Below are 24,121 nucleotides of genomic sequence, written 5' to 3'. Positions count from 1 at the left end.
CTTGTTAGACCTCTGCTTTGTCCCCAGTGTTCTGAAGTTTCGCAATGATGTGCTTTGGTGTGGGTCTGTGTTTATTTTTATCTACTGTCCTGGGTGTTTGTGGGTACCTTTCAATGTAGAACAGTTGGCATTTTTCTGGGACCTGGTGTATGGAATGGGTGTGGGGCAGTAGATTTTAGGTTCAATATACTTACTTAATCACCCCGTTTTAAAGACCTCTGCACTTCCAGTCAGCCCTTGATCTACAGATGGTCTATTCTACATTTTAGAGATAATCCCAAACTTTTTTTCACAGAGGAGGAGGGGATCTCAGGATCGCTCTTTTCACCCAGTGCCCTCCCTGCCTTTCACTTCCAGTTCCAGAGTTGGTATGGCCAGTCCCTGACTCTCATGAGGCTTTCTGACTGTGAATTGGGTTGAGTGGCAACTTTCTCTACTGCTGGTTTGGAATTTGGCTTTTTAACTTCTGCTACGCATTGAGCATTCATCAATACATAACTTCCAAAGTTTTGTTACTTTTTTTTCTCTTCTCCGCTGTCTATCCTTGTGGATTTATGTTTTAAGACAAAACAAATGGACTTATTTCAGTAGAATTTTTGGAGAGAAGCAAAATTATATGCATATGTGCATTCCATTCTCTTAACAGAAAAACAGCTATAAGACTAACTGCAATATTCTTTTTTTTTTTTTTTTTTTTTGAGACGGAGTCTTGCTCTGTCGCCCAGGCTGGAGTGCAGTGGCGCGATCTTGGCTCACTGCAAGCTCCGCCTCCTGAGTTCATGCTATTCTCCTGCCTCAGCCTCCGGAGTAGCTGGGATTACAGGTGTGTGCCACCACACCCAGCTAATTTTTTGTATTTTTAGTAGAGATGAGGTTTCACCGTGTTAGCCAGGATGGTCTTGATCTCCTGACCTCATGATCTGCCTGCCTCGGCCTCCCAAAGTGCTGGGATTACAGGTGTGAGCCACCACTCCCGGCCCTAACTGCAATATTCTTATGTGAAATAATATTACAGTAGCATTACATGATTATTATATTTCTGATATGTGAAAGGTAGAGTAACAGAATATGTTGCTCAAATGCAGTAACACTAAACATAGGTCTGCAGAGAGGGCACTGCTACAGAGAATAGTCATACCTTCCTTGATTGTGAGCTATTCCTTTAATTTCTAAAAATCATCATTGGAAAACCCACAAAAATGTTACATCTGTATTATAGGAAAACTAGAATACAGTGATAAACCTGAAGAATAAAATAAGAGTCACTTTAATTACACTACCCAGAGCTGCCCACTATTAACAGATTAGTGTATATATTTTTCTAGTCTTTGTTTATGCATTTGCCTATGTATTTGTGGACATATGTTTAAATGGGGCATACTATATGTATTATTTTGTTCCTTCCCCCATTTTTTCCAACCATGAAAGTATATGGCTCTTGAGTCGAGAATTTTTTTGCACAGAATCCTAGAGATTATATTCTCATTAACAACATCTAACTCCCATTTGCTTGATTGTACATTATGTGCCAAGCACTGTGCTGACTGACATCTTTGTTTTTCTGTTTAATTTATGTTGACATTATTTCAGACCAGAAAAATTCCAAGAGTGGTATAGAGAGTTCACCCAAATACCCCAAATGTTAACATTTTACTACATTCCCTTTCTTATTTCTCTCTCGTGAGAGTAAAATGTAGACCTTACTCCCTTTTATACCTAAATAGTTAAGTGTGCACTTTCTAAAAAACAAGGACATTCTTTTATATAAGCCACAGTATAGTTGTCAAAATCAGGAAATTAACATTGATTTAATGTTAATTATGTAACCTACAGACTTATTCAGATTTTACCCATTGGCCCATTGTACTTTATAGCAAAAGAAAATTCTAGGCCATGAGAGTGCATTTAGTTGTCATATCTCTAGTTTCCTTTAATCTGGTGCAGTTTCTGTTTTTTTCATGACATTGACTTTTTTTTTTTTTTTTGGAGATAGCGTCTTACTGTTGCCCAGGCTGGAATGCAGTGGTGTGATCATGGCTCCCTGTAGCCTTGAACTCCCGGACTCAAGCAATCCTCCTGCCTCAGCCTCCTGAGTAGCTGGCACTACAGGTGCCCACCACCACACCTGGTTAATTTTTTATTTTTTGTAGAGACAGATTCTCCCTGTGTTGCCCAGGCTGGTCTTGAACTCCTGGGCTCAAGTGATCCTCTTGCCTGGTCCTTCCAAAAAGTGTTGGGATTACAAGTGTGAGCCACTGCATCCAGCCGACATTGATATTTCTGAAGAGTGCAAGACAGTTATTTTGTAGAACATGTACAGTTTGGGTTCATCTGATGTTTTCTCATGATTGGATTAAGGTTATTCATTTTTGGCAGGAGTACCACAAAGTATCGTTATGCTTTTGCATTGTATCAGGAGGCACAAGATGTTCAAATACTAGTAATATGATTTTGGATCACTTGATTGTTACTGTTTTTCCTTTTGTAATTTTTTTGTGGTAAAATACACATCATTTATTTTTATGTTTTGACAATTTTTAAGTGTATAGCTTAGTGGCATTATATTCTCTTTGTAATTCACATTCACAGTACCTTTAAATAATTTTAAAGTATTTTGTGAAAAAATACATACTTGGTAAATATCTTGTCACTATTTGAACTTTCACTCACTAATTTTAGTATCCATTTGTTGTAAACATCTTGTTACTCCTTGAACTTTTGCTCACTAATTTTAGTATCCGTTGGTGATTTCTGCCTAATTTTCATAATGGTTCTTGAGTGGTGATATTCTAATTCCATTATTCCTTCTACGCTTATTTATAATAGTACTTTATTTTGACACTGTCCCTGACGTGGCCAGTGGGAGCCCCTTCAGTTCTTTTGACACACCCTGTCATTCTTGGAGCACGTATTCTAGGCTCATCTTGCACTTTCCCAGCCCCAGCCTTGGAATAAGGAATTTCTTCTCGAAGCCCTGATTCCTTTTAATAATGACTTTAAAAGCCACAGTCTGGACTCTAGATGTCCTGGTTGCGATTGTTATTGCTTCTAGGCCTTCTCAGCTGACATCTAGGAAATAGGTATGTGTGAGAGGAGAGAGTGTGTGTGTTTGTGTGTATGTGTGCACACACTAGTGTATCTTTATTAAAAGCAGTGAGTTTATACAGGTACCTCAGATTCTGACCCAACACTACAGGGTTTATTCTGTCCTTTCCTCTTTCCATATTTGTAGCTCTGATTTCCAACAATGAGAAATTACTCATATTTTTGCTTATTGGTTCAATTCTAAAATATAAGAAAATAGTTTAAGAATTATTAACTCATACCACCATTTAAAAGACACCTCGTAAGTAGAATTCAATGTTTGTTTATAGTGTTTTTCCTTTAGCCTAGGGACATGTAGTCTAAATCTGTACTGTGTAATAATACGGTAGCTACTAGCCACATGAATAGAGATGTGTTACAAGTATAAAATATACATTGGATTTGAAAACTTACTACAAAATAAATATGAAATATCTCACTGGTATTTTAATAATAGTTTATGTTGATTATGTGTTGAAATATTTTAAGTGTATTAGATAAAATATATTAATAAAATTAATTTCACTTTAATGTGACTACTAGAAAATGTTAAATTACATATGTGGCTCCGTTATATTTCTATTAGAATGTGCTGATATAAAAACCATGTTCAAAAGTTACTTGGATTAATTTTCCTTCTCTAACATTCTTTCCCTCCTCCCTGGGGTTATGTTATTCATTTGAAATACGGTGTACTTCGTTTATTTCTATTTGTATTCTGTCTTTTTCACTTGATCCTAATTGATCTTATTTATTCTTCAGTATGTGAAACATCAGCATGTTTCCAAAAGTCAGAACTCTACAAAGATGTTTATACTCAGGGCACTGTCACCCATTCCTTCTGTCCTTCTCTAACCTGTCCTCTGCAAGTTACCAGTCTAATGATTCCCCCAGTTATCCTTCATGCATTTTTTTCCCCTCAGGATTGAGGATATAGATGCACATTTTCTTATTTTTCTTTCATTCTTACACAAAAGGTAGCATACTATAAATACTCTTTTGTACTCTTATGCTCTTTCTAATATTTTGAATTTACAAAAAGTACTGCAACCTTGTCCATATATATTTTGGTATGTTGGAGGTGTATTTTGGAGTAAATTTTCAAAATGGAATGGTTGGGCCAGAAGTTAAAAGCATATGTAGTTTTCTTAAATATTGCTAAATCCCTTTCTGCAGAGGTTGTATGAATTTGAATTCCCATCAGCAGTGTTTAAGAGGGTTAGTTTCCCCACAGCCTCATCATCAGAGTGTGTTGGCGTGCTTTTTAATTTTTGCTAACTTGATAGGTAAGAAATAGTATCTCAGTATAGTTTTAATGTTTGTTTCTCTTGTTATCAGTGAAGTTGGACATCTTTTTATATGTTTAAGGGTCATTTTTTATCTTTTTGTTTGAAATATATATCTTCATTTTTCCATCAGGTTTTTGGTCCCCTCCCCTTTCTCAATTGTTGGGAGTTTTTAAATATGAGGAATATTAGCTCTTTACTGGTGATGTATGTTACAAATATTTTCTCCCAGTTTGTAGTGTTTGTGTGTGGGTATGAATGTTTAGACCTTTATGTAGTCCGGTTTTTGAGTTTTTTGTTTTATCTGAATTTTGGATTAAAATTAGAGGCTTTCCTTGGACCTACGGTAAATAATTCACCTATGTTTTCTTCTAGTACTTCTGTGTTTTTAGTTGTTAATTTGGATCTTTGATCCATTTGGAGGTATGGTTTCTTTAAAAATGAATAAAAAGACTAATTTTGCGCCAGTGTTCTTTGATATGCTACCTTTATCATATATGAAATTTCTGTTTGGTTTATTTCTGGACTTTCTATTTTCTATACCATTATCACACTTTCAGTTATAAAGGCTTGATAGTATATCAAGGGCTAGCTTTTTAAATTTTTAGTGTTTTCCTGACTACTCTTGCAGGTTTATTTTTCTGTTGAACTTTAGTATCAGCTTGTCTGTCTCAATAAAAAAGCTTGCAGGTTATTTTATTGGGGTTATGTTAAATTTATAAGTTAACATATGGAAAACTGACTTTTTAATGCTGTTGTTTCGTGCTGAGATTTCTGTCCAAGAACAAAGAATATCTTTCCATTTGTTCAGATCTACTTTTGTATCTTTCAGGAACGTTTTAAAGTTTTCTTTACATTTAACTCCTTGATAAATTCTCCACTTTTTTTTCAGCTCAATAATATATCTTATAGATCTTTCTTTTGTATATCTACATAGTTTTCTACAGTGTGGATGCACCATAATTTATTTAACCTGGCTGATATGGGTGGACATTAAAGTTGTTTAAAATTTTTCACTATTGCAAACAGTTCTGGAATAAGTAAGTATCCTTGTAGAAGTCTAGTTACTTCCTTATGATAAATTTATCAGAGGAGAATTGCCTCGTCAAAGGTCTTTTGACACATAAAAGTTTCTGAAACATATTGTTAACAGCTTTCCATATTAATAAAATGTATACCTCCACTAACACTGTGTTTGAGCCCTATTCTGTTGACATTCAGCAAAACAGAACCTTATTGCTCTTTTTTAATATTTGCCAGTTTGATAGCAAAACAAAGTATGTTTATATTGCATTTCTTTGCTAACTGATGAGTTTTATTTTTTATCCATCTACCATTCAGCTGGCCAGCATATACTCGTTGAGTATCCACCATGTTCCTTAAGCTATCCCATGTATTAAAACTGTAATAATGACTAGAAGTTGAACATCTGCTTGTATCTCGTGTCTGTCACCCAGTGTGTGTGAGTGCAGTGGTGCCATCACAGCTCACTGCAGCCTTGACCTGCTAGGCTCAAGCCATGTTCCCACCTCAGCCTCTTGAGTAGCTGGGAGTACAGGTGCATGCTACCATGCTTGGCTGATTTTTATATTTTTTGTAGAGATGGAGTTTTGCCATGTTGTCAAGGCTAGTGTCGAAATCCTGAGCTCAAGTGGTCTGCCTGCCTTGGCGTCCCACAGTGCTGGGATTATAGTCATGAGCCACCATGCCTGGCGTCTTTTTGTGATTTTTATTATTTTGTGTCTTATGTCTTTTTTTTTGGTGACAGTTAGTAGACTTTCCTGTCCTCAGGTCTGAGAATGACAGAAGATGGCATTTCCTTATTCTGTTTGGTTGATGAGCTTCTAAAAAGTGCTTTTGTATGTGTGTCTTCATTGCACATTCTGTGGCACATCACTGTGTTAAATGCAGACTTACAAAATGAGTTAATGAAAGTTAAGTGGCTAGACAGGTGTCAAAGAAATAACTGTATATTTTTATAAAAATAACTTTTATTATTACTGTTTTTCAGGTGAGGCTGCTGTCTGTCAGAAAGGAACTTTTATACAGTTTGCCTTCAGAGACAGTCTATCTGCATGTTGTAGAGTTTTATTATTAAGAAAATAAATGTTACTTATATGGTAAGTTGCCTTTACTTATGCATATTTTATAGAAATACTGTCTGTTTACTCTAAAGATTTGTTTGCTTGTATTTTGTTTCTTCAGTGTCATTTTATTTTGTAACTGTCATGTCAAACAAGTTTGAAAATGGCAGTTTCCTGAAAGGTGTAGGGTCTTTTGAAGATTTTCTTCTGTTTACTATCTATCTTAATTTTGTTGTTTGTAGTAGAGAGGAGAACAAGGGCTGTTTAAATATTGGGGTTAGTTTTCAAAGTTGGATCACTAGCTTTGGTCTGTCTCTTTCCACTGTAACAGCTGAGAATTAACATCCTTCCTGTCAAGCCCTGGCTTCACTATAATTCATATAGTGAGCAGCAAAGATGCAGTGTTATTTTAAGGGTTTGATTAACTGATTCAGGAAGAATAGGTGGTCATTTAAATAGTAAAGTATAAAACAGAATGAATAATGTTATTAAATAACTTAGAAATGAAAAAAGATAACTGATTTTAATTTTTAAATATTACCCTATAGGTATTTGTTGTCAGTTAAAAAATTTTTTTTTCAAGGAAAATTTAGTAAGTTGATATGACCTGCTGTTTTGTGAGAGGTTTTCTTACTCACATCCTCTGATGATCTTTTGAGTATATTCCAACTTCTGACTCTCCTGTATGGCCAGTGACAATGGGCCAGCCGATGCGTAGGGTGATAGCTTTAGTGGTAACCAGAGGGTTGGTCACAGCAACTGTCAGAAGATAAATATACTCATATGCTGCTGACGCACATTGCAAAAATTGGATGGAAAGTATGACATGATACTGGTGATTTGCCGAATTTTCTCTCAAATAGTTTTGTGCAGCTAAACACAGTGAGAAATACATGTTGATGTTGAGAGCTGAGTTCAAACAAAGTAGTCTCAAATAGAATCCAGGGATGAGGAGCTATAGGCACTGAAAAAAGAGAGGAACAATATTATCCTTAGATTTGTTTTTTCTTAGTCTTTTTGCTTTTGTTAGCGTCAGAAAACTGTCTTAGGTATTTCTGGATGTTTTGCATGGCTCATGTGAGTAGAAACATAGGATTTCATTGTACATGACTGAAGAGGCCTGCATCTCAGAGCAAATCAAAGTGAGTTTTAATCTTGGTTATTTGAAATCTCCTTGTACCTGTCTTATTAGGAGTATTATTTTTTTTTTTTAAGAAGGAACTAATTTGCAGCTGGCTATAAAGAGTGACATTGTGTCTGGGAAAATGCTGTACTAACACACTGTGCTGTCCCACAAGAGTACTTCTCAAGTCCCCAAACGCTGTGCTGACAATCTGTGACAGCCTGTGAATTGTTGGGCAGCAGTTGGGGAAGATGGACAGCAGGGTGAGGTGGTTGTGTGTAAGTTAGAGGAGGTGGGGAGGGGAAGAAGTGAGAGAAGAGCAGAGCAGCTTCTAAGTTTTGTGGGCAATTTGAATGGAAGGTGTTTTAGTTGTTGTGTTCTGCTAATACAGCTGTGAAATAAACAGCTAGAGGGTGGGGTGGAAATAGTGTATTTCACCTTTCCTTTCAAGGTATTATTGATTCTGTCATCAAAACTGTAAGGTTGCCTGGGCATGGCAGCTCACCCCCGTAATCCCAGCACTTTGGGAGGCCCAGGTGGGCAGATCACTTGAGTTCAGGAGTTCGAGACCAGCCTGGCCAGCACAGGGAAACCCCATCTCTACTATAAATATAAAAAATTAGCTGGGCATGGAGGTGTACGCCTGTAATCCCAGCTATTCTGGAGGCTGAGGTGTGAGAATTGTTTGAGCCAGGCAGGCGGAAGTTGCAGTGAGCTGAGATTGCGCCAGTGCACTTCCAGCCTGGGCGACCGAATGAGACTCTGTCTCAAAAAATCAAATAACAAAAAACCCTGTAAGGTTCTGTGTTGTATTGATGAGAGTGTGGGTTGGATGGAATTAAAACTTTTGAGGAGACTAGAAATATCACATCATACCAGGAAATGAAACTATAAAGGTAAGGGTAATGGGGATAGGGCTTATCTTTTCCAGGAATTATTATAGTAGTAGTAAGGCCAGTTACCATATCTAGATCCACAATGGCTAGGCCTTTATCTCAGACAGATGTACAGCTTGTTATTTATTTATTTATTTGATTGATTTGATACATATACTATCAGCTGTTACTGTTTCTATAGCAAGCATTGTCAGACATCAAAGACAGAAATTTCTGGATATTATTTGGATTGTGGAGTAGAATTTAATGTGGGCAAGTTATGGTTCAGTTCTTTCTTTCAGTATGAGAGTAGTTATACAAAGTAAATAGCTTTGCTACAATGAACCTTTGGCTGTAGCCAGACTAATATTGGGGACTGAATGTTTGTGTTCCCCCTAAACTCATATGTTGAAATCTAGTCCCCAGTGTCACGGTGTTGGAGATGGGGCCTTCAGGGTGTAATTTAGTCATGAAGGTGGAGCCCTCATGAGTGAGATGACTTCCCTTATAGGAAGAAGTCAGGGACCAGGTGCTGTGGCTCACGCCTGTAATCCCAGCACTTTGGGAGGCCAAGGCAGGTGGCTCACCTGAGGTCAGGAGTTCGAAACCAGCCTGACCAGCATGGTGAAACCCCATCTCTATTACATACAGAAAATTAGCCGGCATGGTGGCACATGCCTGTAATCCCAGCTGCTTCAGAAGCTGAGGCAGGAGAATCACTTAAACCTGGAGGTAGAGCTAAGATTGCACCATTGCATTCCAGTCTGGGCAACAACAGCGAAAACTCTGTCTCAAAAAACAAACAAACAAACAAGCAAACCAAGAAGAAGCCAGGGAGCTAGCTTGCTCTGTTTCTGCTATATGAGAATACAATGGGAAATCAACCTACTACAACCTGGAAGAGGGCCTGCTCCAGAACCAGGCCATGCTGGCACCCTGATCTTGAACTTCTAGCTATTAGAATTGTGAAAAATTTTTGTTGTTTTTAAGCCACCCGGTCTATGGTACTTTGTTATAGCAGCCTGAACTAAGACAACCAGTTTCTATGAGTCTCCAAAATAACACTTTCCGACTTTTTGCCTCTTCACATGTTGAGTGTGTTCTTTCCACTTGTAATGTCTCCCCTCAGTTCTGTGTCTGAATATCTGCTTCTAAAGGCCTAGCCTCAGTTCCACCCACTTTATGACATTTTCCTCACCCATTCCAAGCCCTTAGTGATATTTTTCTCCTCTGGTTTCTATCATTTACTTTTATTTGGCAGTTAGAGACATATAGTCCCTTAAAACAACATGAAAACAATCTTTCCAATTAGGTAGAGAGACGTCTTAAGGGGAAGCTTCATTTTTACTCTCTCGGCTCACTGCAACCTCTGCCTCCTGGGTTCAAGCGATTCTCCTGCCTCAGCCTCCCGAGTAGCTGGGACTACAGGTGCGTGCCACCATGCCCGGCTAATTTTTTGTATTTTTAGTAGAGATGGGGTTTCACCGTGTTAGCCAGGATGGTCTCAATCTCCTGACCTCCTGATCTGCCCACCTCAGCCTCCCAAAGTGCTGGGATTACAGGCGTGAGCCACCGTGCCTGGCCCGTACTTTATAATTTCTACTACCCCAACAGTGATGTCAATACAATATGTGCACTTAATAAATATTTGATGGTAAAAAAAAAAAAAGCCATTGCCTATTGTTAGCTTTTACCCATCTTTAACAATTATCTTTCTCTTTGTATCATAAGAATACTAGATAAGAATTGAGTTTAAATACCTGAGCCATGTTTGTTCAGGAGATGATTCTTCTTTGAAAGCCTTCTGTAGCCCTGTGTACAGGCGTTCTGTTCCTTAAAGTAACATTGCTTTGACGATGTTACTGTATTGTAATTATCTGTTATTCTTGAAACTCTAATTTATAAACTTTGAAACTGCATAGAAGAGAAACTCTTAAATTTATTAACTTGCTAATGCTTTCTTTGTCTGAAAGTTGCTTTTGGTTTCTCAGTTTCTCACCAGGCACATTTCACACTTGCTGGTATAGCTCCAAGGAGGGAGGTGATAGATACGGAGCTGTAGCTATGTCTCTAACAGACAGACTCTACCTCATTTATAATTATTCATTTTTGTCGTTATTGTGATTTGGTATTTTAAAAATTAAACTATTCTGTGCTATGCATTTTTACAAACATACATACAAAGTAAAGAGCTTTGCTACAATGAACCTTTGGTTGTAGCCAGACTAGTATTCTGTGCTGTGCATTTTTACCCCAACATAATTTTTAGAAGGTATATGTTTTAGTCTAGTGTAGTAGTTAGGTGCAGGGACTTTGAAATCCAATCCAGGGACTTTGAAGTCCTGTCCAACACTTGGTAACTGTGTGATCTTAAGTAACTTAAGTTTCAGATTTCTCATCTGTAAAGTTGGGATAATAATGCTACCTCTTAGTATTGTAGTTGGGATCAAATGAGATAATATATATGACACTTAGCTGAGATTGAGTCTGGTGGCCTCTACTTTCAAAATTTACCCAGTGGTTTATTAGCTTTACTCTGTGAATCTTAAAGAGGAAAAAAAAAATCAAGTTTAATGCATGTCAAGGTTGAGGTAAAGCCCCCAAAGCCTTATCCATTTGAGCTCCTTTATTGTCAACTATAGGATGTCAGTTAAACCCAGAATAGACCCAGGAGAGGAACTAATTTCAAATAACTGTAGAAACAGACCAACCTCCAGATGTGTAATGAGGGAAAGAAGTTTTAAGAGGGAGTTTTTTTTCTTTTCTCCCTGCCCCCTACCACCAGTTACATATGCAGAGTAGGAAGCAAACTTTCCTCTCTACCTTTCTATTACATATCATATTGCTGTTCAGTATATTAAAGCTTTTTATCTGACTGCCTTTTGAGGTGGTCAATAATAGGTGCTAACATTAAACTTGGAGCAGTTAAATTGGTGAGTTGTGGGGTTACCTTGTCAGTGGAGTGTGAAAAAGACTAAGCTGCGGACTGTTTCCCAGCCTATAAAGCGTGAAATGAGTTGGTGCTGATGCATGGCGACTATAGCCAGTGGAGTATAAAATACGCTGGGGGCATGAATTATGTTATGTTGTGAGAAAGACCTTTTTGTGCCAGTTTATTTATGTATTTTGGGACCTCCAAGATCCTACTGGAATCATGTATCTTGTATCTTTTGTTGTCTTGATACTCAGTGTTTTCATGAAATGTTTCTTCCAGTTGTGCAAGCTGTATGCTTTGTCCAGCTGCAGGCAGAGAGGCAGAGGCAATAAATACAAATGTCCAAGGCAGACTAATATTAAAATACTGTATTATATTCTGTTTAAGATTGCATCTGAAAATACCATTTGCAGTTGGTATTTGATATACAGGTTTCTTCTGTTTTAGACTCAAGATTTGAAAGTATACTCTGCCTTCTACTTTGAGCTTCTGCTAGTGTGAGAACTGTGTTGCCAGTTTCACTGGTTGGTGGTCCCATGTTGAAATGTGCCTCTGGAGAAGGGACATAGAGAAGGACAGCATTTTCAAATGCTTGGAGGAGTTGGTAGGAATAAGTATAGAGATTATTCTTATGGGGAATAGAAGAGAGGGTGTTCCTCTCCTGACACCTGGTGAGGTTCTTTACCATATGGCTTTGAGGGTGAGGCAAGGTGAATGAGGAAGTTTCGGAGACAATAGTGAATTATTGTTAGCCTTTTTAAGTCTGGAAGGTTATTGGAAATAGGCATACTATAAAAGCATTAAAGGTCTTTCATTCTTATCTTACTTGGTTTTCTCTTTTTACGGCAGCAGTCTTTGAACTCTTTTTGGTTGCTTTGCAGTTACATGGATTCTAAGCAAATTGTGAATATTTATGAAACTAATGCATCATTGTGAGACCATTCTGCTGAGTATCAGGCAGTCTAGTATAGTAGTTAAGTGCAGAGACTTTGAAATCCCAACCAACACTTAGAAGTTGTGTGATCTTTAGTTATTTAAGCTTCAGATTTCTCATATATAAAATTGAGTTAATCATAGCTATCTCGTAGTACTATAGTTGGAACCAAATGAGATAATGAATATGCAATGTTTACCACAGTCCCTGTCACATAGTAAGCACTTAGTAAATGGTAGCTGATTATTATTCTTTCTCTTCCTCTGCTACTACTAATGGCACTACTCTACCACTACTTCACTTTTGCTTGTAGGGCCTAAACTGTAATGAAACAGAAAACACAATTAGACATGGTTCATTGCGGCAGATTTGGAAAAATATGTCATTGTTCTCTTGGGCATGGTTTAATAGTTGTTTCTTAACTAAGTAGAAACTATAAAAAGACTTTTTATTTAAAATGAAAGATAAGAATCTTTGTCTTGGTTTAAGATAGCTTTGCAAATGAGTCTAAAAAACGGTTTTTTCTAAAATGTATTTGCTTAATGCAAATAAATCAGCCTTTATATGAGCTTTGGGAATATATAAAACTAACAGTTCAAAGAATTGTCATTCCTTATTACTCACCTAACATAACCTTATTTGTTTGTTTTTTTTTTCCCCAGAGTGAGTGCCTTTTTGGGGAATTGTTTGAAGTTTTTTTCTTGTGCCAAGATAGTCACGGTAGAAGTCTTGTCCAGTGTATGAGGCACATTTTTGAGGGAATGGGATGGAAAAATCACCCCAATCATTTATCCTTGATGGTAACGAGCATTAGTGTGGATAATATATTTGGATTTGATGTGCATTATGTGATTATTTTTTCAGCACAATTAACTTCCTATATCCTGAGCATATACTTGGTGGAAAACTGATAATACAACTATAATAGTGGTAAAACTGCTAGTTTAGTTGATAGACAATCTGGGTTCTAGTCTTAGTTACTACCACTCAAATAGTCTTAGATAAATCCCTCAACCAGATGGTTTTCAAAGGCTCTTTTCAGCTATAAGCTTTTTGTTCGTTTGTTTTGAGACTGGGTCTTGCTCCGTCACCCAGGCTGGAGTATAGTGACACAATCATAGTTCACTGCGCCCTCAAATTCATGGGCTCAAGCAGTCTCCCTGCCTCAGGCTTCCAAGTAGTGAGGGTTACAGATATGCGCTACCATTCTCAGCTAATTTTCTATCTTATTTTAATTTTTTAGAGACAGTCTTGCTGTGTCACCCAGGCAGGTCTTGAACTCCTGACCTCAGGCAGTACTCCCACCTCGGCTTCCCAGAGTGCTGGGATTGCCTGCGTGAGCCACTGTGCCTGGCTTCAGCTGTAAGATTTGAAGATGGGTGTGGAGGTAGCTTAGAAACTGGGAAATGTAGTAGTGACACATTTTGGCCACCAGAGGGTGAAGTCCAGTCACTGAAATTGTGCTCTGTATTTGACCAGAATGTGGCATTCTTGGAAATGAAGAGGACACATTGCTCCTCTGTTCATTTATGTTAAGTCATAGAGCCTCTTGTTGTCTGATTCTACTTGCATTTATTTATTTATTTATTTATTTATTTATTTATTTATTTATTTATTTTTTGAGACGGAGTCTGGCTCTGTCACCCGGGCTGGAGTGCAGTGGCCAGATCTCAGCTCACTGCAAGCTCCGCCTCCCGGGTTCCCGCCATTCTCCTGCCTCAGCCTCCCGAGTAGCTGGGACTACAGGCGCCCGCCGCCTCGCCCGGCTAGTTTTTTGTATTTTTTTAGTAGAGACGGGGTTTCACCGTGTTCGCCAGGATGGTCTCGATCTCCTGACCTCGTGATCCGCCCGTCTCGGCCTCCCAAAGTGCTGGGATTACAGGCCTACTTGCATTTATTATCTTTCTGCTTTTTTCTTCTCAAAACTTTGTGGGTAGGACTGGGGCAGATATTAAAGAAAGGAGAAGAAAGGAATAGACATATCTAATTGTCAAGTAGTCATCCAGTTTTGTTCTATAAAATAATGAATGGCTTTCAGATGACCTATGGGCAGCCTCGATGGGAAGCACAATAGTATAGGTCACCACACTTAATTATTTGTGGCCGTCTTCCTTCCCCAAAACACATAGGCACGCACACAACACTTAACCCTCGTTGCCTTCACTCTTTCTGAAATTCCAAGGGTGAAAACAGAATGTCTGAGAAATATAGCAGAATGAGTACAGCCCTTATAATTGTAACTAAGGTTCCAGTCTTGCATTGCCACTTAATATCTATGTAACCACGGACATTACAATTTTGAATTCCAGTATCTTTATCTGAAAAACTAGGATGTTGAATTCTGACCTATACAGTCCCTTTCAGTAAGTCTAATTCTAAGGCTCTGTAAAAATTCTTTAAAGTTTATTTGAAGGGCAGTGCTATTCTTAATACAACACTTTAATAAAGTAGTATCTTCAACAATAGCATGTTCTTTTTTGATAGAAACAGAGCTGTAGATGTTGTTAAGGCTTAAATATTAAAGTATTAAGTAAACTACCATAACACCAAGTAGAAAGACAGTTACTACTCCACCGTGGCATTTTTTTAGCCCCATAAACAAATACAAACTAATTTTCTGTGAATGTAGGCTCAGGATGGCAGTGGTTCATTCAAGAGGGGCCAAGACTAGAGGGAGCCAGGCCAAGCTGTTCGGGTATAGTTAATAGTGAGACATTTTGAGAAGTCGTCATTTGGGGATAAGTAAGCTTAGCAAAAGAGGGCATATAGGTTCTGGGAACCTATGTCATGAAGCTGGAGTCAGAATCTATTTCTTCCAGCCACACCAGTGGAAATAACTTTGACACAATATTCAATTATACAAGTCCAAGTTGCTGTCTGAGAGCTCAGGATGATAAGATGGAAGGAACAAGGAAAGGCATGGTAGTCTAAATACCCAGACAAGCTGAGATGAGTGTCTAGAATGTGACAAAGCAAATGGACTCAGAAGTGTGCTTGTGAAAGCAGGCAAGGATTAGTACTTACTACGATATGTACACAAGAGAGTAGAAGCCAGTCAAGCTGATTGGGTAGAAACAACATTTTAGGATTATGTTCAAAAGATAATTTTAATCTGTCCTGGTTTTAATCACTATCCTTGGTGTTGGTAGAGAAGGTCTATTTGGTATGTCTAAGGCTCTACACATGTTTGAGGCTAGTGATTATATCATTGACAAACTCTAGGTTGTTTGATGGTTCTAATAGCTTTATACTCCACGGGATATACACATATTCACAGATCTGTTCACTACTGCTGCAGAGTTCATTTCACAGAAATGAACTGGCTAGTAAAAAATTTGGCAGACAAACTAGCTTTTCGGGAAGCTGCTAGGAATGGAGCCCAGCTGTTCCCTTTGGGCTTGAGCTGTTGGAATTCATTGGGTTAGCAGCTAGAAAGAACGAAACTGTAACATTTTTAGTTTGGTTCATGACAGCAAAGCTGAGGTGTTAGGATTTCTGTTCTAGAGGTTTACACTTGCAAGTAACTTAACTTGATTGTGTGTCTTAATATTACTGGGCTTCTGGCCGCTGAAATATGGCTTGGATCGATGGTGGTTTGGAGAAGGTAGAAAGAGGGCTATCCATCATCCAGAGGCTCCATAGAAGCTGGCTGATAATGCTGCTTTCACCAGGCAGCCATCTGTCCATCCATCCATCAGTAGGATGAAATGAGATTTAGCGGAACAGGCAGCCGTAACTCTGAGCTACTTTCTAACCAACAATTGCAGCCCTGGCCTGAGTCTGACCACAAAGCACAGCACTGGGGTTTGGCGGGATGTGGCAGCAAGTGCAGCCTCCTTCCCGTCACTGCCAGCCTAGAATGTATTCAGTATGAGGCTGTAGCCCAAGCTTACTTCCCATACACAATTTGACTAAACTTGGGATGACAAGTAGACAGAAATAGTCTTTCCGCTCCAGACTATTTTACAGGTTGAGCAGAGCCTTTTGGTGGGGAATATTTTTGCTTAACACTTGGGGTACTTCTAGTAATTCTGTCATTGTGGTATTTAGGGATGAGGTAAAGGTAATTTACTGATTTCATTTTATATAAATTCTTGTTTTTCTTCGTAAATACAAATTTTTACCTAGATTGTTAGGTTGCAAAAATGGAATTTTCATTCTCTTATTTCTCTCTACTCTCTTTGGTGGTGCTAATATGAAAGGCAAGAAAACGTAGATGGGGAAATAGGTAAAAAATTCGAAGCAAGAAACTGATGATCCCTAAAATGGACAATTAGGCTCTGAATAATTGGTTGTGTACCATGTTTCCCTGGTTCTTTTGCAGGAACATTGAGCCTTCCGAGAGAGCTTCTTAGTATAGCTCTGTGCTCATGTTGCCTGTCCTGGTACCATCCCTAGTCATGGCCAGCTTCCTTGACTGCTTTCTCTCACTGGTCACTTTAGACCTCAGCTCCTGCTCTTTGTTCTGAAACCTTGCTTTTCACTTCAGTTTGGGGGAAGGGTAGAGGGAGCCTAATGTACCGGAGATGCTTCGGAAATGAGAGCCTTGGATGAATTCCTGGGCCTATTGATCCACTGGCAGTTTATGCATCCTGACATTCATAATCTCAGTAGGCTGCTGATGTTCCTGATTAATGGGCCCAGGGGCTGTCCATCCGTCACTTCACATTAATTACTGAAGAGGTGTTTTTCCAGTGATTTACCTGACAGCGGGCTGTGATAAATACCCCGAAGCAGAGTGGGCAGTGATTAATCACAGGGCCACACCCCTCCCCCTACTCTTTTTTCCCCCTAACCACAGGTTAGCATTGGGACCTGACCAAAGAGTGCCCCCTCCTCATAAGCTATCTATCTCCATAATTGCTTGTGGATGCGTATTTATTGGGGCATGGGGCCTGGCAGATAGCATTCTAGAACTTGTGCCAAAGATGATGAAAAATAAATCTTCCCAATAGGAAGAGTAACTAACATGTTTTTACATGGGGCAGAGAAGTGTCTGTGAGCTGCCTGTATGTTGCTTTTTAAGAAATCTGATAGGAATATTGCCTACCTACTATGCATGCACTCAATACTGCAATGGTTGCTTTTTGAGCTTTAAAAAAGAGGAGATAGAACAACTTTTGTGTTTGCTATACTTGTAGTATATTCAGGGAGAATATGTGAACAAATATGAGAAATTAGAGAACATTTCAAAGTACTAATATAATATTGGGAGAATTGGACTATAACTTCAGGATTCCATTTCTTACTTTGTGGCCTTAGAAAGTGAAATTTAGTTAACTATTTAATTAATGTTTTTCATGTGTCAGACACTGTATTCAACTCTGGAGATATGAAGATGAATGTGATACAGCTGAGATCTCAGGGAACAAAGTGTAGTGCCCCTTGCCTCAGTTTCTCAAAGTACAAAATAAACTTCCAGGAAGTTATCAAGTTAATTTTAAATTAGTATAAGATCTAAAGTAATTTAAAATCAGTTCTTACATTAATTTTTCTGTGAATATTTATTGTATTCCCAGGGATAAAAGAAGCGTATGAAAGATACTATCTGCCCTCAAGAAACTTATAGAGTGTGAGATAGCATTCATAAATGAAACAGTTGAATAAGAATATAAAGTAGTATATAATGAGAGTGATATAACGACAATGAGGTATCTCAGTTTAAACCCAACTCATTTAGGAGGGCATTACACATTATCAAGGAGGGCATTCAGAAGTTGGAAGGAGCAGACAATGAGGCCATCCTGTCTAGAATGGAGACTTTGTGTCTGAGAATGATAGCTACATTATTGAAATAGTAGATTGACACCAAATCATGGAAAATCTTGAATGCAAGGTAAGCTTAGTTTTTATTTGTATGCTTTGGTGGTGAATCTAAGGTTTTGAGTGAGAAAGTTTGGAAAAAAATGTATTTTAGAAAAAATTCTTACATATTGATGTTCCTAATGTTATTTGGAATTGCCAAATTACCTCGGCATTCTTGGAGTCCTCTTTTCCTCTATAGTTCAAAATAAAACCGTTCAAATTAAAAATATAGTTTTGTATATGTGCCTGATTGCAGTGCAAAGGATTTTGTAGTTTGGTTGTATATGGAGGAGATGATAGAGTTGACAGTCAAAGGAGACCAAGGTTCTCATTGTTAACATGTGCAAAGTTGAGTCAGTCAATTAAGTTTTAAGTAATGACTGCAGCATTAAATTGGGAAAGACTATAGCCTCAAGATTTAAGAAAGAAACCATCAGTCTTACAGATAACTTCATTAAGGCTATACTGATTATTCACTGGCTACTAGATAGGCATATTTTAAAGCCAAGAGTCAGAAATTAAAGGGTCAGTGCTGTCAGCTATATTTTGGCAGGAATTTTAAAGAGGTGTCATTTTTTTCATTAAAAAACTTAAGATTATATATGGCAAACTTCACCTTTCGTGGAGTACATTTTGTGAATTTTGACGAACATACGGTTGTGTAACTCCCACACAATTAAAATGCAGAGAGAGCAGTTCCATCAATCCAAAAAATTCCCTTGTCACTTTATAGTCAGCCCCTTACCTGATCCCAAGCTTCTGGCAACCAGTGGTATGTTTGCTGTCTCTACAGTTTTGTATTTTCCAGGATGTTGTGTAATTGGAATTGTATTTCTCTAATGATAAATGATTTTTAACATCTTTTTTGCCATCCTTATATCTTCTTTGGTGAAGTATTCTTAAATTATTTTGTTGTTTTTTTGACACTGAGTTTTGAGATTCTGGATGAAAGTTCCTTATCAGATGTGATTTGCAAATTTTCTTGCAGTTTGTGGCTTTTTACAATTCTCTTACATGTCTTTGAAGAGCAGAAGTTTGAATTTCGATGAAGTCGAGTTTATTGATTTAACACTCATAGGTGGAAATTGAACAATGAGATCACTTGGACACAGGAAGGGGAACATCACACACCGGGGCCTATTGTGGGGTCGGGGAGTGGGGGGGGGTAGCATTAGGAGATATACCTAATGTAAAGGACGAGTTAATGGGTGCAGCACACCAACATGGCACATGTATACATATGTAACAAACCCGCACGTTGTGCACATGTACCCTAGAACATAAAGTATAATAAAAAAAATTATTTTATGGATCATGCTTTTGATGTTATGTCTAAGAAACCTTTGCTAAACCAAAAATCCCAAAGATTTGGTTCTATATTTATGTATAGCAGTGTTAAAATTGTAGGTTTACATTTAGATCTGTGATTCATTTTGTTAGTTTTTATATGTGGTGTGAGGTATAGATACAGTTTTTGTTGTTGGAAATGAATTTCTACTTGTTTTGGCACCATTTTTTGGAAGGACTCTCTTTTTCATAGAATTTCCTTTATACATGTCTTGAAAATCAGTTGTTCATATATGTGCGAGTCTTTTTCTGGACTCTTACTCCGTTTCATTCATCTATATATTTATCCTTTCTCCACTATGACACCTGATTATTGTAGCTTTATAGTGAACTTGAAATCTATCTTTGTTCCTTTTCAAAGTTACTTTGGTGATTCCATTTCCTGTGCCTCTTCATATCCATTTTAGAATCAGCTTCTTAATTTCTGTAGAAAGTCCTTCTGGATTCTGATTTAATTCTAAAGATCATTTTGGGGAGAACTGACATCTTAAATATTGAGGCATCTCATTTATTATCTTTCTTTAGATTTTTGATGTCTTATCAATGTATTTTAGTTTTCAGGGTAGATTGTACACATACTCTGTTAGTTTTATGCCTAAGCATTTCATGTTTTTGAGTGCTAATGTAAATGATACTCTTCAATTTTCAGTTTTTTTCATTGATAGAATATAGAACTGCTTGTATCCTTATGACCTTGCTAAACTTACTTAGTTCTGGTAGCTTTCTTATAGATTCTATGGGATTTCTATGCAGAAGATTATGTCACCTGCAGATAAAGACAGTATTACTTCTTTCTTCCAATCTGGATGTCTTTTATATTTTTTTCTGCCTTGCTGCACTGGCTGAAACCTCCATTTTAATGTCAAATAGAAGTGGCAAGTGTGGTCATCTTTACTTCGTTTTTGCATCTTATGGGGAAAGAATTTGGTTCTTCAAGTATAATATAAGCTATAGGGGTTTATTGCTCTGCTTTTTTTTGTAGATAACATTTATTAGGATGAGGAAGTTCTATTCCTAGTTTACTGGATGGATGTTGATTTTTGTCAAATATTTTATGTACATCTATTGAAATAATCATGTATTTTATTTTTTTAGTCTTTTATGGTGAATTATATTTTGCCTGAACTTTTTAAAATTAATTAATTAGTTTATCTATTATACTTTAAGTTCTAGGGTACATGTGCACAATGTGTAGGTTTGTTACATATGTATATATGTGCCATGTTGATTTGCTGCATCCATTAACTCGTCTTTTACATTAGGTATTTGTCCTAATGCTATCCCTCCCCCACCCCCCCACCCCATGACAGGCCCCAGTGTGTGATGTTCCCTGCCCTGTGTCCGAGTGTTCTCATTGTTCAATTCCCACCTATGAGTGAGAACATGAGGTGTTTGGTTTTCTGTCCTTGTGTTAGTTTGCTCAGAATGATGGTTTCCAGCTTTATCCATGTCCCTACAAAGGACATGAACTCATCCTTTCTTTTGGCTGCATGGTATTCCATGGTATATATGTGCCACATTTTCTTAATCCAGTCTATCATTGATGGACATTTGGATCGGTTCCAAGTTTTTGTTACTGTGAATAGTGCCACAGTAAACATACGTGTGCATGTGTCTTTATAGTACCATGATGTATAATCCTTTGGGTATATACCCAGTAATGGGATCACTGGGTCAAATGGTATTTCTAGTTCTAGATCCTTGAGGAATTGCCACACTGTCTTCCACAGTGGTTGAACTAGTTTACTCTGCCATCAACCGTGTAAAAGTGTTCCTGTTTCTCCACATCCTCTCCAGCACCTGTTGTTTCCTGACTTTTTAATGATCGCCATTCTAATTGGTGTGAGATGGTATCTCATTGTGCTTTTTATTAGCATTTCTCTGATGACCAGTGATGATGAGCGTTTTTTCATGTGTCTGTTGGCTGCATAAATACCTTATTTTGTAAGTGTCTGTTCATATCCTTTGCCCACTTTTTGATGGGGTTGTTTGATTTTTTTCTTGCAAATTTAAGTTCTTTGTAGATTCTGGATATTATCCCTTTGTCAGATGGGTAGATTGCAAAAATTTTCTCCCGTTCTGTGGGTTGCTTGTTCACTCTGATGGTAGTTTCTTTTGCTGTGCAGAAGCTCTTTAGTTTAATTAGATTCCATTTGTGTATTTTGGCTTTTGTTGCCATTGCTTTTGGTGTTTTAGTCAGGAAGTCCTTGCCCATCCCTATGTCCTGAATGGTATTGCCTAGGTTTTCTTCTAGAGTTTTTACGGTTTTAGGTCTAACATTTAAGTCTTTAATCCATCTTGAATTAGTTTTTGTATAAGGTATAAGGAAAGGATCCAGTTTCAGCTTTCTACATATGGCTAGCCAGTTTCCCCAGCACCATTTATTAAATAGGGAATCCTTTCCCCATTTTTTGTTTTTGTCAGGTTTGTCAAAGATCAGATGGTTGTAGATATGTGGTGTTATTTCTGAGGCCTCTGTTGTGTTCCATTGGTCTATATCTGTGTTTTGGTACCAGTACCATGCTGTTTTGGTTACTGTAGCCTTGGAGTATAGTTTGAAGTCAGGTAGCATGATGCCTCCAGCTTTGTTCTTTTGGCTTAGGATTGTCTTGGCAATGCGGGCTCATTTTTGGTTCCATATGAACTTTGAAGTAGCTTTTTCCAATTCTGTGAAGAAAGTCATTGGTAGCTTGATGGGGATGGCATTGAATCTATAAATTACCTTGGGCCCTGTGGCCATTTTCACGATATTGATTCTTCCTATCCACGAGCATGGAATGTTCTTCCATTTGTTTGTGTCCTCTTTTATTTTGTGGAGCAGTGGTTTGTAGTTCTCCTTGAAGAGGTCCTTCACATCCCTTGTAAGTTGGATTCCTAGGTATTTTATTCTCTTTGTAGCAATTGTGAATGGGAGTTCACTCGTCATTTGACTCTCTGTCTGTTATTGGTGCATAGGAATACTTGTGATTTTTGCACATTGATTTTGTATCCTGAGACTTTGCTGAAGTTTCTTATCAGCTTAAGGAGATTTTTGGCTGAGACAATGGGGTTTTCTAAATACACAGTCATGTCATCTGCAAACAGGGACAATTTGACTTCCTCTTTTTCTAATTGAATACCCTTTATTTCTTTCTCTTGCGTAATTGCCCTGGCCAGAACTTCCAACACTATGTTGAATAGGAGTGGTGAGAGAAGGCATCCCTGTCTTCTGCCAGTTTTCAGAGGGAATGCTTCCAGTTTTTGCCCATTCAGTATGATATTGGCTGTGGGTTTGTCATAAATAGCTCTTACTATTTTGAGATACATTTCATCGATACCTAATTTATTGAGAGTTTTTAACATGAAAGACTGTTGAATTTTGTTGAAGGCCTTTTCTGCATCTATTGAGATAATCATGTGGTTTTTGTCTTTGGTTCTGTTTATGTGATGGATTACGTTTATTGATTTGTGTATGTTGAACCAGCTTTGCATCCTAGGGATGAAGCCAACTTGATCTTGGTGGATAAGCTTTTTGATTTGCTGCTGGATTCGGTTTGCCAGTATTTTATTGAGGATTTTTGAATCAATGTTCATGAGGGATATTGGTCTAAAATTCTCTTTTTTTGTTGTGCCTCTGTCAGGCTTTGGTATCAGGATGATGCTGGCCTCATAAAATGAGTTAGGGAGGATTCCCTCTTTTTCTATTGATTGGAATAGTTTCAGAAGGAATGGTACCAGCTTCTGTTTGTACCTCTGGTAGAATTCAACTGTGAATCCTTCTGGTCCTGGACTTTTTTTAGTTGGTAGGCTATTAATTATTGCCTCAATTTCAGAGCCTCTTATTGGTCTCTTCAGGGATTCAAATTCTTCCTGGTTTAGTCTTGGGAGGGTGTGTGTGTCCAGGAATTTATCCATTTCTTCTAGATTTTCTGGTTTATTTGCGTTGAGGTATGTATAGTATTCTCTGATAGTAGTTTGTATTTCTGTGGGATCAGTGATGATATCCCCTTTATCATTTTTTATTGCGTCTATTTGATTCTTCTCTTCTTCTTTATTAGTCTTGCTAGCGGTCTATCAATTTTGTTGACCTTTTCAAAAAACCAGCTCCTGGATTCATTGATTTTTTGAAGGTTTTTTGTGTCTGTATCTCCTTCAGTTCTGCTCTGATCTTAGTTATTTCTTGCCTTCTGCTAGTTTTTGAATTTGTTTTCTCTTGCTTCTCTAGTTCTTTTAATTGTGATGTTAGGGTGTCGATTTTAGATCTTTCCTGTGTTCTCTTGTGGGCATGTAGTGCTGTAAATTTCCCTCTACACACTGCTTTAAATGTGTCCCAGAGATTCTGGTATGTTGTATCTTTGTTCTCATTGGTTTCAAAGAACATCTTTATTTCTGCCTTCATTTCGTTATTTACCCAGTAGTCATTCAGGAGCAGGTTGTTCAGTTTCCATGCAGTTGTGTGGTTTTGAGTGAGTGTCTTAATCCTGAGTTCTAATTTGATTGCACTGTGGTCTGAGAGACAATTTGTTGTGATTTCTGTTCTTTTAGATTTGCTGAGGAGTACTTTACTTCGAACTGTGTGTTCAGTTTTGGAACAAGTGTGACGTGGTATTGAGAAGAATGTATATTCTGTTGATTTTGGGTGGAGAGTTCTGTAGATGTCAGGTCTGCT

At 37.8% G+C, this 24,121-nt stretch overlaps 1 protein-coding gene across 2 annotated transcripts in view; it reads left to right on the top strand.

Moving 5' to 3' along the window:
* The window catches only part of R3HCC1L (R3H domain and coiled-coil containing 1 like), a 103,901-nt gene that overhangs the window by 20,990 nt on the left and 58,790 nt on the right, over window positions 1–24,121 (top strand). For both annotated transcript variants that reach the window (XM_021943565.2, XM_021943566.2), the window contains exon 2: window positions 6,382–6,490. The gene's annotated coding sequence lies outside the window, so the exon portion shown is untranslated. The remainder of the gene's footprint in view (window positions 1–6,381; window positions 6,491–24,121) is intronic.

Source organism: Papio anubis, chromosome 11 (genome assembly GCF_008728515.1).
Source record: "Papio anubis isolate 15944 chromosome 11, Panubis1.0, whole genome shotgun sequence".
Classification (NCBI taxonomy): domain Eukaryota; kingdom Metazoa; phylum Chordata; class Mammalia; order Primates; family Cercopithecidae; genus Papio; species Papio anubis.
This window is presented reverse-complemented; position numbering and strand designations above follow the sequence as displayed.